General features: G+C 40.5%; 2 protein-coding genes across 23 annotated transcripts in view; both read left to right on the plus strand.

Moving 5' to 3' along the window:
- Positions 1-12,600, plus strand: part of LOC132793350 (ankyrin-3) — a 75,567-nt gene that overhangs the window by 29,979 nt on the left and 32,988 nt on the right. The window lies entirely within an intron of this gene.
- Positions 1-12,600, plus strand: part of LOC132793351 (uncharacterized) — a 37,135-nt gene that overhangs the window by 495 nt on the left and 24,040 nt on the right. The window lies entirely within an intron of this gene.

Here is a 12,600-nt window from a genome sequence, read left to right on the forward strand (position 1 = left end):
TATCTGCATACATATATCTAAAACCGTATAACTAATTCTTTATATACATATCTATCGTGAAACGATAATTACGTTTGCAATTTTTAACAATTATTTAAGCAATTCAGTTTAAGTTTTTTATCAACTACTGCAAGCTACAATAATTGATTCAATTTGTAAAACTTGACGAACAACAAAAAATTAAATGTAACTTTGTTAATGAAACAACTTACGAAATACTAAACAAATACAAGATAAGCCAATAGTTATACATATACGTGTACATAGAAAATGTATCTAAATCAATTGTAAGATTTTTTTCATTAAGATAAACACTTTTGGCATACGATTTTCGAAATTGATTATCAAATAACTACAAATTGGATTTGTAAAGTATCTATCAAATATTTATCTATCGTCAACGATAAAACGTCAAGTGTATTGTGATCTTAAATGAGTTGAGTGACACAATCGCAGTGCCAGTTCCATTGTGATCTCATGCATTTCGATCCCAATATGCCGCATTATAGCATATAGCACTCCAATTCCAGTAAACCACCATGGCTTTTAGTTTCCAATATATGTTATTGTTTCATTTCGTTTGTGCAAATAATTATATATTCTGTTGCTTTTCGTAATTTTTGTGAGTCCTTAACGAAAAAGCATACTCGTATATCCTACATATAAATAACGAATATCGTAACTAAATGTTTAGTCCAAATAAAAACAAAAAAAACTAAATATAAAAAATAATAACATCAAAATTCACCGTAGCATCTGCGTATCGTAACATGCATAATTATTAAATATAGTTTATAGATTATACTTGCATTTGCGGCTTCTACTCGTAATAAGATCAATAATAACAACAGCAATAATGACTACACCCCCAAATGAGAATTTTCATTTGTATGCACCCCCCTAACGCGCTTTCCTATACATATAATTGGCTAAATATTGTAAATGTAATAGATTAGATGCCATACGATACGATTCTCTGCACCTGGATTACATCGCATTTCGTATATCGTATATCGTATTTTGTATTTTTTGTAAACATATCGCATTACCGTATGTGGCATATGATGTCGTGGTTTAATTATTCTTGCAGTACTTGCTAATTTTTTTCTTCTTTTGAGTTGAATAAACAAAGCAACAAACAGCAAAAATTGCTTAAATATTTTCGTTAAAATATGCAAACGTAATTAACAAATTTTTGAAATAAATGAAATATACAGATTTGAATTGATATAATGGTTAAACAGCAGCAATGGGCAAAGAATCCACGACCTCATATATAGCATATGACCTCTGCCAAGCAACTGTGTCTGTTCCAAACTTTTTGTTTTTGCTTTTAACCAAATAACTAACAACTAGAACAAACTTCTTAAGCGCATTTACTTGTATCGTGCATGTTTGTGCCTGCTGCTGGAGTTTTTTTTTGGCTTATACAAAATCATACTTAGATTGAGATGCGGCGATCAAACTCTTCTGCACTGTGTATATTATAAAAACTAACCCACCCATATAAGTCTGGATTTGTTTGTATTAGGTGTTTAACTGTCTAAATATTGCCTTGTTTCTACTTCTAATAATTGCGACAAATTTTGGAACGCCTGATAAACAGAGCACTTCAGTGTTCATAATGTAAAAAACCGAAACATTTACAAGTACTGATGAAACTGATAAGCTGCTTCATAAAATGGTAGCTTCCCACGATATACACAAACCATACTCACGTGACACTACCTCATTTACAGAAATGAGTGCAAGTAGTCCAACTCCGAAGACAACAACAACAACAACAGAAACTCCAACAACTACAACGACCTTGACAACAATTGTAGAACGCACGAAAATAGATTTAACTGCAGAAAAGGAGAAGCCAGGAAAGAAAGAGTCGCTGGATATGGATGAGGCTCAGCGAGGAGCAGGTGATAGGGAGTACTTAGAGCAAATTATGGGCTGTGGTGACGTCAGACGAAAGATAATGCGTTTGGAGAGCAGTGGCAGTACAGAGTCTCTGGAGTCACAGCATATTGCACCAAAGTTCATTGGAGATAATGTACCCGTGGTTAAGGCTGTGGTCCAAAGCATCGAAGATAAGATCTGTAGTACTGAGGTGAACGCAATACCGTTTGCAGTTCAAAAACGGGATCGCCAAGCTGAACACAAAGAACCGAACGTTGTTGAGGTAGAGAAACAAATTATGAGCGAAGCGGAGATTGCATTAGAACAGTTAATCAAATGTGAACCACCAACTGAGGTTGTTAAACTGTCACCAGTTGAGGCTATGGAACGTGGAGCAGTTGGCATGGCGCAGATTCAGGAAGAGGTTTGCGAGAAGATTTGTGTGAAGCGCAAAGCCTTTGAGGTAGCAGAAGACTTAAGTGAAACGCAAAAGACTTTATCAGAACAGGTAATAGGTTTAGATAGGCAAGTAGAACAGGTACCTGGAAACATTTTAACAGCAACTATTGATGAGCACGAAGAATTAGTAAGTAAGAAATCCGATTTAGAAACATTGCCAAATGTCAAGGAAGTGGTGCAGGACATTGAGCGAAGATACCCCTCATCAGTCGTTGAGGTTGTACCATTTAGTCCACGTAAGCGGGAAACCGCTGAGCGCAAGGCTGATGTCTCATCAATAGAACAACAGATTTTAACTAAAACAGACTTAATTTTGGATAACTTAGGCACTATACGCGTTGTAGGGGAGAAAGTAGTTTCACCCGTTTTAGAAATGGGTAAATCGAGCACAAGTACTGAAAATCTTGAAACTGTTTGCGAAAAGAAATGCTCAAAGCGAAAAGTTTCCGATATGGCGAAGGTTTTTGATAAGCCAACAGATATTGATAGTAAATTAGCACAGAACGACATAAAAACCGTTACAACTAAATTCCTTTTAGATGAAAGAACTGAATACGATAATTCCAAAATTATTAAAAAACTTGAATCTCAGGCAAAAGAAAGTGATTTCAAATTACTTAAAGAATGTGATAAACATGAATTTCCAATAGATCTAACTAAGGACTCGCACGAAGTTGTATTTCCTAAGATCGCACATACTGTTGAACGATTGCATTCAATATCGAAGGCTGATATTGAAGAAACAAAAGAATTTATCCATATTGCAAAAGAATATGAAAGAAAACTCAGTAATCTTGCTATCGAAGACATTAAAACATTTTCTCAAAAGGAAGATAATCAAGTTATTGTAAAGTTTCCATCGCATGAAAAACATGACTTAAGCACAAAATTGGAAGAGCCTCCATCTTACCAAGCAACTACGATAAGGTCTTCTGAAATGTCTAAGAGCAATAATGCAGTTATCTTCCCATCTGAAAAGAGACAAAAATTGACTGAAAGTGAAAGTGATGAAGAAATTGAGCACAATAAAAAAATGTTAAAAATAAAACAGCTCTCAAAAACTAAAGAGAAAATACACATGTCTTTAATTCCAAAAAATATTGAGGGCGAAACTTCGAAACCCGGCCTTACAGACAAAGATAACAGAAAGTTTCCTTCACAATCTTTAGAAGACTCTTCCAAATTTTTGTCCAATACTACTTTTAAGAAGGAAATTGAACATAAAGGTCGTGAACCAATTAGCAGAATAAAAACTTCTTTATTGGACGAAAAAGATATTGAAATTTTGAAATCCAGAACCGACGATTTAGCCTCTACTAAGTTGGAAGATTACCCAAAACCTCCAATAGATGCTACCAACCCAGCTCTGAAGGAATATTCTTCTGACGAAATTAAAAGCGATGGTAAATTTGACAAGCCTCAGCCCATTCCCCTTCCTTCAGATATTCCCCTGAAACCCACAACTACGACCAGTAGTGTAATTTCTTCTGTAAGTGAGTCTCTAAGGTCAGTCGAGACGCACGTTTCGAATGTAGTGAAGGAAACCGCTGATACGATTAAACCTATTGAAAAACCCAAGTCGCCAACTGATGAAAAGACAACCCCAAAAGCTGGCGATTTAACTCCTGCTAAATTAGACGATAAACCAAAGTCTCCGTTAGATGCTTCAAAGTCAGTTCTGAAGCAGTATTCTTCTGATGAAGATGAGAGCGATGATGAGTTTGACAAGCCTCAGCCCATTCCCCTTCCTTCAGATATTCCCCTGAAACCCACAACTACGACCAGTAGTGTAATTTCTTCTGTAAGTGAGTCTCTAAAGTCAGTCGAGACGCACGTTTCGAATGTAGTGAAGGAAACCGCTGATACGATTAAGCCTATTGAAAAACCCAAGTCGCCAACTGATGAAAAGACAACCCCAAAAGCTGACGATTTAACTCCTGCTAAATTAGACGATAAACCAAAGTCTCCGTTAGATGCTTCAAAGTCAGTTCTGAAGCAGTATTCTTCTGACGAAGATGAGAGCGATGATGAGTTTGACAAGCCTCAGCCCATTCCCCTTCCTTCAGATATTCCCCTGAAACCCACAACTACGACCAGTAGTGTAATTTCTTCTGTAAGTGAGTCTCTAAAGTCAGTCGAGACGCACGTTTCGAATGTAGTGAAGGAAACCGCCGATACGATTAAACCTATTGAAAAATCCAAGTCGCCAACTGATGAAAAGACAACCCCAAAATCTGACGATTTAGCTCCTGCTAAATTGGACGATAAACCCAAGTCTCCGTTAGATGCTACCAAGCCAGTTCTGAAGCAGTATTCTTCTGCCGAAGATGAGAGCGATAAAGAATTTGACAAGCTTCAGCCCATCCCCCTTCCTTCAGATATTCCCCTAAAACCCACAACTACGACCAGTAGTGTAATTTCTTCTGTAAGTGAGTCTGTAAAGTCAGTTGAGACGCACTTCACTAATGTAGTCAAGGAAACCGCTGATACGATTAAACCTATTGTGAAACCCAAGTCGCCAACTGATGAAAAGACAACCTCAAAAGCTGACGATTTAACCCCTGCTAAATTAGACGATAAACCAAAGTCTCCAATCGATGCTATGAAGCACGTTTTGAAACAGTATTCTTCTGACGAAGAAGAGAGCGATGATGAGTTTGACAAGCCTCAGCCCATTCCCCTTCCTTCAGATATTCCCCTGAAACCCACAACTACGACCAGTAGTGTAATTTCTTCTGTCAGTGAGTCTCTAAAGTCAGTCGAGACGCACGTTTCGAATGTAGTGAAGGAAACCGCTGATACGATTAAACCTATTGTGAAACCCAAGTCGCCAACTGATGAAAAGACAACCTCAAAAGCTGACGATTTAACTCCTGCTAAATTAGACGATAAACCAAAGTCTCCAATCGATGCTATGAAGCCAGTTTTGAAACAGTATTCTTCTGACGAAGATGAGAGCGATGATGAGTTTGACAAGCCTCAGCCCATTCCCCTTCCTTCAGATATTCCCCTGAAACCCACAACTACGACCAGTAGAGTAATTTCTTCTGTAAGTGAGTCTCTAAAGTCAGTCGAGACGCACGTTTCGAATGTAGTGAAGGAAACCGCTGATACGATTAAACCTATTGAAAAACCCAAGTCGCCAACTGATGAAAAGACAACCCCAAAAGCTGACGATTTAACGCCTGCTAAATTAGACGATAAACCAAAGTCTCCAATCGATGCTACCAAGACAGTTCTGAAGCAGTATTCTTCTGATGAAGATGAGAGCGATGATGAGTTTGACAAGCCTCAGCCCATTCCCCTTCCTTCAGATATTCCCCTGAAACCCACAACTACGACCAGTAGTGTAATTTCTTCTGTAAGTGAGTCTCTAAAGTCAGTCGAGACGCACGTTTCGAATGTAGTGAAGGAAACCGCTGATACGATTAAACCTATTGAAAACCCAAGTCGCCAACTGATGAAAAGACAACCCCAAAAGCTGACGATTTAACTCCTGCTAAATTGGACAATAAACCAAAGTCTCCAATCGATGCTACCAAGACAGTTCTGAAGCAGTATTCTTCTGATGAAGATGAGAGCGATGATGAGTTTGACAAGCCTCAGCCCATTCCCCTTCCTTCAGATATTCCCCTGAAACCCACAACTACGACCAGTAGTGTAATTTCTTCTGTAAGTGAGTCTCTAAAGTCAGTCGAGACGCACGTTTCGAATGTAGTGAAGGAAACCGCTGATACGATTAAACCTATTGAAAAACCCAAGTGGCCAACTGATGAAAAGACAACCCCAAAAGCTGACGATTTAACTCACGCTAAATTGGACGATAAACCAAAGTCTCCAATCGATGCTACCAAGACAGTTCTGAAGCAGTATTCTTCTGATGAAGATGAGAGCGATGATGAGCTTGACAAGCCTCAGCCCATTCCCCTTCCTTCAGATATTCCCCTGAAACCCACAACTACGACCAGTAGTGTAATTTCTTCTGTAAGTGAGTCTCTAAAGTCATTCGAGACGCACGTTTCGAATGTAGTGAAGGAAACCGCTGATACGATTAAACCTATTGAAAAACCCAAGTCGCCAACTGATGAAAAGACAACCCCAAAAGCTGACGATTTAACTCCTGCTAAATTGGACGATAAACCAAAGTCTCCAATCGATGCTACCAAGACAGTTCTGAAGCAGTATTCTTCTGATGAAGATGAGAGCGATGATGAGTTTGACAAGCCTCAGCCCATTCCCTTCCTTCAGATATTCCCTGAAACCCACAACTACGACCAGTAGTGTAATTTCTTCTGTAAGTGAGTCTCTAAAGTTAGTCGAGACGCACGTTTCGAATGTAGTGAAGGAAACTGCTGATACGATTAAACCTATTGAAAAACCCAAGTCGCCAACTGATGAAAAGACAACCCCAAAAGCTGACGATTTAACTCCTGCTAAATTGGACAATAAACCAAAGTCTCCAATCGATGCTACCAAGACAGTTCTGAAGCAGTATTCTTCTGATGAAGATGAGAGCGATGATGAGTTTGACAAGCCTCAGCCCATTCCCCTTCCTTCAGATATTCCCCTGAAACCCACAACTACGACCAGTAGTGTAATTTCTTCTGTAAGTGAGTCTCTAAAGTCAGTCGAGACGCACGTTTCCAATGTAGTGAAGGAAACCGCTGATACGATTCAACCTATTGAAAAACCCAAGTCGCCAACTGATGAAAAGACAACCCCAAAAGCTGACGATTTAACGCCTGCTAAATTAGACGATAAACCAAAGTCTCCAATCGATGCTACCAAGACAGTTCTGAAGCAGTATTCTTCTGATGAAGATGAGAGCGATGATGAGTTTGACAAGCCTCAGCCCATTCCCCTTCCTTCAGATATTCCCCTGAAACCCACAACTACGAGCAGTGGTGTAATTTCTTCGGTAAGTGAGCCTCTAAAGTCAGTCGAGACGCACGTTTCGAATGTAGTGAAGGAAACCGCTGATACGATTAAACCTATTGAAAAACCCAAGTCGCCAACTGATGAAAAGACAACCCCAAAAGCTGACGATTTAACTCACGCTAAATTGGACGATAAACCAAAGTCTCCAATCGATGCTACCAAGACAGTTCTGAAGCAGTATTCTTCTGATGAAGATGAGAGCGATGATGAGCTTGACAAGCCTCAGCCCATTCCCCTTCCTTCAGATATTCCCCTGAAACCCACAATTACGACCAGTAATGTAATTTCTTCTGTAAGTGAGTCTCTAAAGTCAGTCGAGACGCACGTTTCGAATGTAGTGAAGGAAACCGCTGATACGATTAAACCTATTGAAAAACCCAAGTCGCCAACTGATGAAAAGACAACCCCAAAAGCTGACCATTTAACTCCCGCTAAATTGGACGATAAACCAAAGTCTCCAATCGATGCTACCAAGACAGTTCTGAAGCAGTATTCTTCTGATGAAGATGAGAGCGATGATGAGTTTGACAAGCCTCAGCCCATTCCCCTTCCTTCAGATATTCCCCTGAAACCCACAATTACGACCAGTAGTGTAATTTCTTCTGTAAGTGAGTCTCTAAGGTCAGTCGAGTCGCACGTTTCGAATGTAGTGAAGGAAACCGCTGATACGATTAAACCTATTGAAAAACCCAAGTCGCCAACTGATGAAAAGACAACCCCAAAAGCTGACAATTTAACTCCTGCTAAATTAGGCGATAAACTCAAGTCTCCGTTAGATGCTACCAAGCCAGTTCTGAAGCAGTATTCTTCTGATGAAGATGAGAGCGATGATGAGTTCGACAAGCCTCAGCCCATTCCCCTTTCTTCAGATATTCCCCTGAAACCCACAACTACGACCAGTAGTGTAATTTCTTCTGTAAGTGAGTCTCTAAAGTCAGTCGAGACGCACGTTTCGAACGTAGTGAATGAAACCGCTGATACGATTAAACCTATTGAAAAACCCAAGTCGCCAACTGATGAAAAGACAACCCCAAAAGCTGACGATTTAATTCCCGCTAAATTGGACGATAAACCAAAGTCTCCAATCGATGCTTCCAAGACAGTTCTGAAGCAGTATTCTTCTGACGAAGATGAGAGCGATGATGAGTTTGACAAGCCTCAGCCCATTCTCCTTCCTTCAGATATTCCCCTGAAACCCACAGTTACGACCAGTAGTGTAATTTCTTCTGTAAGTGAGTCTCTAAAGTCAGTCGAGACGTATGTTTCGAATGTAGTGAAGGAAACCGCTGATACGATTAAACCTATTGAAAAACCCAAGTCGCCAACTGATGAAAAGACAACCCCAAAAGCTGACCATTTAACTCCCGCTAAATTGGACGATAAACCAAAGTCTCCAATCGATGCTACCAAGACAGTTCTGAAGCAGTATTCTTCTGACGAAGATGAGAGCGATGATGAGTTTGACAAGCCTCAGCCCATTCTCCTTCCTTCAGATATTCCCCTGAAACCCACAATTACGACCAGTAGTGTAATTTCTTCTGCAAGTGAGTCTCTAAAGTCAGTCGAGACGCACGTTTCGAATGTAGTGAAGGAAACCGCCGATACGATTAAACCTATTGAAAAACCCAAGTCGCCAACTGATGAAAAGACAACCCCAAAAGCTGACGATTTAACTCCTGCTAAATTGGACGATAAACTAAAGTCTTCAATCGATGCTACCAAGACAGTTCTGAAGCAGTATTCTTCTGACGAAGATGAGAGCGATGATGAGTTTGACAATCCTCAGCCCATTCCCCTTCCTTCAGATATTCCCCTGAAACCCACAATTACGACCAGTAGTGTAATTTCTTCTGTAAGTGAGTCACTAAAGTCAGTCGAGACGCACGTTTCGAATGTAGTGAAGGAAACCGCTGATACGATTAAACCTATTGAGAAACCCAAGTCGCCAACTGATGAAAAGACAACCCCAAAAGCTGACGATTTAACTCCTGCTAAATTGGACGATAAACCAAAGTCTCCAATCGATGCTACCAAGACAGTTCTGAAGCAGTATTCTTCTGATGAAGATGAGAGCGATGATGAGTTTGACAAGCCTCAGCCCATTCCCCTTCCTTCAGATATTCCCCTGAAACCCACAACTACGACCAGTAGTGTAATTTCTTCTGTAAATGAGTCTCTAAAGTCAGTCGAGACGCACGTTTCGAATGTAGTGAAGGAAACCACTGATACGATTAAACCTATTGAAAAACCCAAGTCGCCAACTGATGAAAAGACAACCCCAAAAGCTGACGATTTAACTTCCGCTAAATTGGACGATAAACCAAAGTCTCCGTCAGATGCTACCAAGACAGTTCTGAAGCAGTATTCTTCTGATGAAGATGAGAGCGATGATGAGTTTGACAAGCCTCAGCCCATTCTCCTTCCTTCAGATATTCCCCTGAAACCCACAATTACGACCAGTAGTGTAATTTCTTCTGTAAGTGAGTCTCTAAAGTCAGTCGAGACGCACGTTTCGAATGTAGTGAAGGAAACCGCTGATACGATTAAACCTATTGAAAAACCCAAGTCGCCAACTGATGAAAAGACAACCCCAAAAGCTGACGATTTAACTCCCGCAAAATTGGACGATAAACCAAAGTCTCCAATCGATGCTACCAAGACAGTTCTGAAGCAGTATTCTTCTGACGAAGATGAGAGCGATGATGAGTTTGACAAGCCTCAGCCCATTCTCCTTCCTTCAGATATTCCCCTGAAACCCACAATTACGACCAGTAATGTAATTTCTTCTGTAAGTGAGTCTCTAAAGTCAGTCGATACGCACGTTTCGAATGTAGTGAAGGAAACCGCTGATACGATTAAACCTATTGAAAAACCCAAGTCGCCAACTGATGAAAAGACAACTCCAAAAGCTGACGATTTAACTCCCGCTAAATTAGACGATAAACCAAAGTCTCCGTTAGATGCTACCAAGTCAGTTCTGAAGCAGTATTCTTCTGATGAAGATGAGAGCGATGATGAGTTTGACAAGCCTCAGCCCATTCCCCTTCCTTCAGATATTCCCCTGAAACCCACAATTACGAACAGTAGTGTAATTTCTTCTGTAAGTGAGTCACTAAAGTCAGTCGAGACGCACGTTTCGAATGTAGTGAAGGAAACCGCTGATACGATTAAACCTATTGAGAAACCCAAGTCGCCAACTGATGAAAAGACAACCCCAAAAGCTGACGATTTAACTCCCGCTAAATTGGACGATAAACCAAAGTCTCCGTCAGATGCTACCAAGACAGTTCTGAAGCAGTATTCTTCTGATGAAGATGAGAGCGATGATGAGTTTGACAAGCCTCAGCCCATTCCCCTTCCTTCAGATATTCCCCTGAAACCCACAACTACGACCAGTAGTGTAATTTCTTCTGTAAGTGAGTCTCTAAAGTCAGTCGAGACGCACGTTTCGAATGTAGTGAAGGAAACCGCTGATACGATTAAACCTATTGAAAAACCCAAGTCGCCAACTGATGAAAAGACAACCCCAAAAGCTGACGATTTAACTCCTGCTAAATTGGACGATAAACCAAAGTCTCCAATCGATGCTACCAAGACAGTTCTGAAGCAGTATTCTTCTGACGAAGATGAGAGCGATGATGAGTTTGACAAGCCTCAGCCCATTCTCCTTCCTTCAGATATTCCCCTGAAACCCACAATTACGACCAGTAGTGTAATTTCTTCTGTAAGTGAGTCTCTAAAGTCAGTCGAAACGCACGTTTCGAATGTAGTGAAGGAAACCGCTGATACGATTAAACCTATTGAAAAACCCAAGTCGCCAACTGATGAAAAGACAACCCCAAAAGCTGACGATTTAACTCCCGCAAAATTGGACGATAAACCAAAGTCTCCAATCGATGCTACCAAGACAGTTCTGAAGCAGTATTCTTCTGACGAAGATGAGAGCGATGATGAGTTTGACAAGCCTCAGCCCATTCTCCTTCCTTCAGATATTCCCCTGAAACCCACAATTACGACCAGTAGTGTAATTTCTTCTGTAAGTGAGTCTCTAAAGTCAGTCGATACGCACGTTTCGAATGTAGTGAAGGAAACCGCTGATACGATTAAACCTATTGAAAAACCCAAGTCGCCAACTGATGAAAAGACAACCCCAAAAGCTGACGATTTAACTCCCGCTAAATTAGACGATAAACCAAAGTCTCCGTTAGATGCTACCAAGTCAGTTCTGAAGCAGTATTCTTCTGATGAAGATGAGAGCGATGATGAGTTTGACAAGCCTCAGCCCATTCCCCTTCCTTCAGATATTCCCCTGAAACCCACAATCACGAACAGTAGTGTAATTTCTTCTGTAAGTGAGTCACTAAAGTCAGTCGAGACGCACGTTTCGAATGTAGTGAAGGAAACCGCTGATACGATTAAACCTATTGAAAACCCAAGTCGCCAACTGATGAAAAGACAACCCCAAAAGCTGACGATTTAACTCCTGCTAAATTGGACGATAAACCAAAGTCTCCAATCGATGCTACCAAGACAGTTCTGAAGCAGTATTCTTCTGATGAAGATGAGAGCGATGATGAGTTTGACAAGCCTCAGCCCATTCCCCTTCCTTCAGATATTCCCCTGAAACCCACAACTACGACCAGTAGTGTAATTTCTTCTGTAAATGAGTCTCTAAAGTCAGTCGAGACGCACGTTTCGAATGTAGTAAAGGAAACCACTGATACGATTAAACCTATTGAAAAACCCAAGTCGCCAACTGATGAAAAGACAACCCCAAAAGCTGACGATTTAACTTCCGCTAAATTGGACGATAAACCAAAGTCTCCGTCAGATGCTACCAAGACAGTTCTGAAGCAGTATTCTTCTGATGAAGATGAGAGCGATGATGAGTTTGACAAGCCTCAGCCCATTCTCCTTCCTTCAGATATTCCCCTGAAACCCACAATTACGACCAGTAGTGTAATTTCTTCTGTAAGTGAGTCTCTAAAGTCAGTCGAGACGCACGTTTCGAATGTAGTGAAGGAAACCGCTGATACGATTAAACCTATTGAAAAACCCAAGTCGCCAACTGATGAAAAGACAACCCCAAAAGCTGACGATTTAACTCCCGCAAAATTGGACGATAAACCAAAGTCTCCAATCGATGCTACCAAGACAGTTCTGAAGCAGTATTCTTCTGACGAAGATGAGAGCGATGATGAGTTTGACAAGCCTCAGCCCATTCTCCTTCCTTCAGATATTCCCCTGAAACCCACAATTACGACCAGTAGTGTAATTTCTTCTGTAAGTGAGTCTCTAAAGTCAGTCGAGACG

The sequence above is a fragment of the Drosophila nasuta genome, chromosome 3 (genome assembly GCF_023558535.2).
Source record: "Drosophila nasuta strain 15112-1781.00 chromosome 3, ASM2355853v1, whole genome shotgun sequence".
In the NCBI taxonomy this organism is placed as follows: domain Eukaryota; kingdom Metazoa; phylum Arthropoda; class Insecta; order Diptera; family Drosophilidae; genus Drosophila; species Drosophila nasuta.